Source organism: Morone saxatilis, unplaced genomic scaffold (assembly GCF_004916995.1).
Source record: "Morone saxatilis isolate NCDOM2014 unplaced genomic scaffold, NCSU_SB_2.0 Contig5, whole genome shotgun sequence".
NCBI classification, from domain to species: domain Eukaryota; kingdom Metazoa; phylum Chordata; class Actinopteri; family Moronidae; genus Morone; species Morone saxatilis.
The window spans coordinates 5,908,718-5,915,221 of NW_023340095.1; the positions used below are offsets into that span (position 1 = coordinate 5,908,718).

At 43.4% G+C, this 6,504-nt stretch overlaps 1 protein-coding gene across 1 annotated transcript in view; it reads left to right on the forward strand.

Annotated features, from left to right (window-relative positions):
• The first annotated feature begins 4,608 nt into the window (after nucleotides 1-4,608).
• The window catches only part of cx43.4 (connexin 43.4), a 7,152-nt gene continuing 5,256 nt past the window's right edge, over nucleotides 4,609-6,504 (forward strand). Inside the window, exon 1 of the mRNA XM_035677070.1 lies at nucleotides 4,609-4,795. The gene's annotated coding sequence lies outside the window, so the exon portion shown is untranslated. The remainder of the gene's footprint in view (nucleotides 4,796-6,504) is intronic.

The window sequence follows — 6,504 nt, forward strand, 5'->3', positions numbered from 1 at the left end:
CAAATCTGCAAATGCTTTGAATTTGATCTGAGTGATAATTTATATTGTTCTGTAACCCACAGAACAAAGCCTTCCTCTTACATTAACCAACAGTTTAACACAAGCAGAAGCCACCTGTTTTGACAAGATGAACATAAGCTGTTTTTTCAGGACGCAAACCTGTGATAGATAATCATCTCTGGGTCCCGCCATCACTACTCCCAGCCCCCGATACCCTCACCACCACCATCTGCTACGGGGGTAGGGCTGTCTGTTTCCATGGTAACTCTGTACCCCTCCTCCCTTATAAGCACTGAGGTTTCTTTTGTGTGTGTCCCATGTGCAGTCTGTTTCAACTGTACCCAGTCCATGCTACTGAGGGGTGCTGGTGTTGACTGACAGACAGAAGGGGTTTTCGTAAAAGGATCTAACCCGTAGACACGTTTTTGTCTATTTAGTGAAACAAAGATGGTATTACAAAGATGCATTAGATGCTTTTGGGAATTATAGCACTGGAAAGACAACCATATAGGTGCAAACCAACAATACTAGCAGCCTAACAGTTGAGAATTTCAGTCCCCTTCCCCCATGCAGAAGGTGACCTTGCAAATTAAGCCAACCCACCCCCTTTTACCCCTTGCTTAGTCACCCTGTCCCTCTCTGCAGATTATCCCAGAAGTGGGGTGATAGGCAGAAATAGGAAGGAAGAGCAAGCAGTAAAGCAGCAAGGAAGGGGCAGTAAACCAGACAGAAAAATTCAATGACTGCACAGAAGAATGTTTTCAATCCCCTCCCACCACAAAGCCCCTATTTCAAAATGGAGCCAACTTTCTATATATAATACAGTACATATTATAAACTGAGGACTGATGGTGTTTGGAGCACACTATAAACGTCAGACTTTTCAGTTGTTCTTGGCTTTAAAAATACAGACTTCATAAGTTTTTTTTTATTTTTTCATAAGCAATTTGTGGTCATAGTAATTACACTGACTTTCCTTTTCAGAAACACCTCTGGATATATGGGACTGTGGGTGTGAAATACAGCGCCACAAGATGCCAAATGTTGAGTATTTTAGACCTGTACGCACATTTTATTGTCCATACTGTTTTATTCTGTTGTGATATAGTGCAGTATGTGAGATCAACTTGTCAATCAATGACAGCAAGTCCAATCCTTGTGTATCTGTGTTGTGGGGTATGTTTTGGGGTTAAACTGAGTCGGAGTTGAGGAAGAACCTTATTAGGCACTATTTGGGATACACGGACTCCTAAACAACACACAGATGGAAAGCATTAGTCTTGCTGGCAGGAAACTCAACTTCTCTGTTGTACTGTGAATTAAATGTAGCAGTGCGGGCTAGGTTCACTGCTGAACTTAATTACTCTGTGTCCTGTGAAAAATTGCCAGAAACCTTACAGGTGCAGGTATGTTTGCTACCTGAACTTTAAGTTTGACTTTCTGAGAAAGGATTGCATTTACATAAGTATGGAGGGTTGAAAAAAGCAACTGTAAAAATGACAAGACAATTAATACTAGGAAAAAAAGTTTCAGTTGACAGCTAGGTTGCAGGAGGATGGAATTCCTCTTTTTTTCCCCACGAAGAAACGACTGGTCATTTTTCTAAAGTCATCTTGGACGGTTGCCAGGTTAACCTTGTACTAATGCCAGTAAAATAAAATGTGTAGTGCCCTTGTGCATTTTCCTGGATGTGTTGGCAAGGAGACTGCCTCAAGAATGCAAGTTAAAAGATTAAAACCAGCAAGAGCATGCAAGCATTTCTTCTAACTCAAAGACCCTAACATGACTATAGCTTAGCATGTGTTTGCCTGTGTGTTTCTTCTACTCTGCAAAGCTGGTGTTAATATATAGAGAAAGAAAAACCCGTCAGATTTGTAACATGGTGATGAATACGCACATTGTCTCCTGTGAAGGATAGTTGAGGAAGCACAGCTGTAAGAAAAGGGCTGTAGAGTGAGCCATATTTTTTACATCTTCATGGAAGCATTTCAACTCCTTCTGCTGACAAAGGAGAAGACCACTTCTGCTTGAAGGGGAACCTTATGGTGTTACTAATAGAACTTGCACAAGCATTCAGGCACAAAACTAGTTGTAGGCTTTTATCAAAAGTGTGTTTTTTTTGTGTGTGTGTGTGTGTGTGTCTTTGACTGTCTGTGGCAGGAAAGCAAACATCACAAGGGGATGATTCACTGTGGGTCAGGTTCTGAAGCAAACAAGAGGGCAACTCTTGTGCAAAGCCCTTTCACCTCCCTGGAGATTGTTGCAACATCATATCTGTGGGGCTGTCACCACGAAGGAAAACATGTCAGTTAATAAGCAGTCACAAAGAGCAGCCGGTCAAGACATATTTGTTGCAGTAAAACAGGAACCGAAGTAGCATTGAGAAGTATAGAAGGCAGCGACAAACGAGTAGTGTTAGACAATATCCACGTCAAAGTGGGTGAATCATAAAAGGCTATTTATGTTTTTAAAAACTTAAAAACGCCCACACTGGAACACCACAACAATAGATGGATGGTTATGTCTCCTCTATTGAGCAATCACAGGCCACTTGAGCAAGCGGGCCAAGACAGATTGTACAGCATAGATCAGTATTTACACAAAGATAAGTTTTTCCATCAACACTGAAGAGCTGTTTTGAAATATTTATATGCTGGAGCGTGTTTTTGAAAAGGTTTTTGGTTGTGTCAGATTAGTGTGGATGGAAGATGGAGGAAAAACAAGCGTGTTTTCTAATAGTGTGTGCAATGGTTTTATTTTAACCCCTCCAACCCTCTGAAATGCAAACTGCGTCTGTATATATTTGTCAGAAAATCTATCCTAACATGTGTAGCACCACTCCCATTTGTGGCACTTCTGAGTGGCCACTCCTGTCCTGAACATGACAACTATGGTATTGACTTTAGACCATGAAGGAACTGAAAAACAGCCTTGGGGTCAATGGCTATTACAGCAGGTCAGAGATATTAGCAACGTTGTCCTTTATAAATACAGACATGGTAAATTTGTGGTGTTCATAAGCGATTGAATTCTGGGTAAACCATTTATTTTCATCTTTTTATTATAATTGTAAACATGCATGCTCAAAATCCCAATCAGAGTAAATTAATATTAAGAATAATCAAAGATTAATACACAGAAATACACACAAATGTATTCTTTGTTAGCAAAAAGAGAGGCAACTTCAGCTCATGTTCTGCAGATACCACGAGGCTGAGATGTCTCCAGATTATCTGTCTCTGTCATTTGGACTGTGGTTTACCAGGGCACCCCACATTGCACCCTATGAATAAAAGCATGCTTGTGGTTCACAATAGAGCTTCGCTGCTCCCTAAGAAGGGGGAAGGGCATTGCATTCCTCCACTGACCTCCTGTTTGCAGCAGATATTAAACAATAACTGCTGCTTGTAATAATGGGCTTTCTCCAGCTGCGGACAGATATCAAAAAAAAAAAAACGATGAGACAAAGCACAGCAGTCGCTGCTCTTCGCCGTTTGCAACAAGCAATATGTGGAAGTAGAGTAGATCTTGCTTTGTCTGCGATTTTGTTCGGAGAGGTGGGTAAGCAACGGAGAGGGGCATTTCAGGAGATCCGGGCAGAACAATGTGATCATTCAATTTGAGTGACTACCTCAGGAGACAGACGCTGACTGGATGCCTGCAATATTTAATCTGGGTAACTGCACATACCTCATTTAGTCACTCCTCTATAGGGAAAGTGCAGTGTAAGGCTACTGGAAATTCAACTGATTAAAGGACATCTCACCTTTGATTGAGTGTAGGGCTAATACCAGACTGTGGATGGTAGATATTTGAGGGGGTCCACTTAGTGCTGAGTTCAGACAACTGACTCATGACACCGCTGCTCCAGACCTCGTCTAAAAACCCTAATGTGGCACATAAATCCTGGATTAAAACAGAGTTCACTCTACTTTGTCTTCTGGTAATGGACATTATTAAGTGTGGGGTGTAGCTTCAAAGAGAGATGCTCAGGGTGGGAGAGAGGGGGGGCTGGGGAGAGGCATGTGCCACCCTTCCAAAGAAAGTGTGACATGGAGGAAGTGGCCTCATGATAGCAACAACTTCCAAACATCTGCATCAGCAGGAAGAGGTGGACTCACTCATCAGTGGCTGCATGTTGTTCCACAACCAAAAGGTTATGCCAGTTAACAGACCACATGTACTCTTTGTTGACTAATGCCTGCTGCCCTGAGCAATGTGTGTAGGTTGTAATGAAGCACCATAAAGGTTCTGTGTGTGACAATTAAATGACTACAAAGTTGTGTTTTTTTTAGCCTTACTAAACCACACTGTATTTCCAGCAACTTCTATATATTTTTCCACTGAAGACAAGGATGCATTTTTTTTTTTTGCTTGAGTCAGTCTTGTGTCACAGCTTGCGGTGGCTCGGAGTTATTCTCAGGCTTGTGGGTCCAGGGTGAAGTTTTTTAACCGAAAGACGAAGCAAGGATTGCATCAGGAATGCTGGCAGTTGATCGTTTTCCTCCACTCTGCGCAGACAGGGCTGGGGGGGTGGGGTGCCCGGCTGAAACTGGGAGGAGAAAGAGGGGAGGAGAAGGAGGAGGTGGAGGTGGAGGAAGGGGGGGGATTTGGGAATAGTCTTTGTCCTCACCCCGCAGTACAGCACACCACTGGAGAAGGACACGGGGCTCCTCGCAGGAAAAAAAAGACTGGATGGCTTGATATTAAGAAGCGGGAGGCCTTTCTTTTAATAACGAGGCGACGAAGGAAGAGCTCTTGGAACAACTTTAAGGACCTTAAATCACAACTGAAGGTAAAAAAAAAAAAAAAAAAAAAAAAAAAAAACCCAAACAAATCGTGGCAACGCAGCATCACCACGTAGCTGTTTAGCGTTGGCTAACAACGGTGCTTTATTGGCTCAACTTACAGCTCACTGTTTAACTTTTGCGTATGCTGAAACGGTGAGGTGGTCATTTTAAAAGCTGCTGATGGAATTCCAGCGTTTCTGATAAAAGCCCGTGGTGGCAGAAGCAGGGCTCGGTCGTTTCAATGCTCAGTACGGGCTAACTTTAAGTTTACGCGCACAGGCTGGCAGCATTCAGCGCTAATTAAAGCGTCACAATTGGTCGCATTATGTGGGCTTGTGCGTAATTCACTGCGTGTTGGGCGCAAAATTGTTGTCATTCCCACCACATGCCTGTTATCCTTCCGCTGGCGTGCTGCACATTTTGGTGGGGTTTTCTCGGTGTCGACTGGGTTTGGTGATGGAGGAACGCGCAGGAATCTTATCGTGTTGTTTTTACCCCCCTTCAGTTGCCCCCCCACCCGTCCATAAACCCATATATCATATAGAACAGCCACATTATTAAAGTTTAAAGTCTTATCACCACGTAGTGACTTTATCCAAACGGTGTGGCGCAACCGTTTTCTCCGTTAGTGTATTTATCCATCGATGTGTCTGTGGACGCGCGTGTAGCACCGCGCTGACGTTGTCCCGTTAGGCACGAGGAGGATTTTCTTCCCCCCCCTTTTGCTCCTCGTGCAGAGTGGTTTTCCATTTCACCGTTTCGGGTTTAAACAGGGTGCTTTAACCGAACCGGGCCTGCACCATATTTCCTACAATCACTGTACACGCAGACTCGATAACTTGTGTTTCCAGTTTTTAAGGCATTATGACTCAACGGCGGTACAAAGGGCGGATGAGTTGGCCTAATTTGGTGCCCAGTTTTATCCATCACCGTTAAGTGGGAGTGGGTCTCATCATTTTGACTCATATTCTGGTTATTTCTGGCCCTTTCCTCCCCGAGCTCAGGGCCTCTTAGCGTTAAGGCTTTGGGATATGGGCGGGGGGGTAAACCATAACTAGCCTCCCAGATGTGAGAGCCACAAAAGCCCCTCTGTTCGCCAGTGTGGAGGCTCTGCTCTTTTACTTTGCTCCTTTACTTGGAAGCAGGCTGTTTTTCTTTGAAGTGCCACAGATATCTAGGCCGAGGCAGCCTCGGTAGACATGAAATTGACATACTATGGGATGTATGAAGCCTTCTCTTATGAGCAGGGTGCAAAATTCACTTGTTTTTGGTCCACTGGCCAAATGACTACTCAGTGGTCAGATTTTACCAGCCACTCAGTACATTACACTTGGTGATTTAAGCATTTCTACCAACCACTTGCATGTTCTGCCAGCAGTTCAGCTGACTGGCAGGTTGGATCAGATTTTTGTTGTATGTCTGGTCAACATTAGACACATACTAGCATATTATCTGGGAAGCCTCAAGAATAACAATCCAGAAGCTCTTTTGAAATTAATGTTTATTATATGGTTGCTTATAGAGACAGACTGTTAAATCGGCCAGGCCGATATCGACTTACTGCAGCCATATTGGCACTGGTGTAGCCCATATTTGGGGCAGTAAGACAAGATGGTACAGTAAAGAAATTCAAAATGTTCTTCATTTTCTCACCTTGTTTAGTTGACCCACCAACAAAACCTAGACTAAACACAGTATGTACACACACACACAC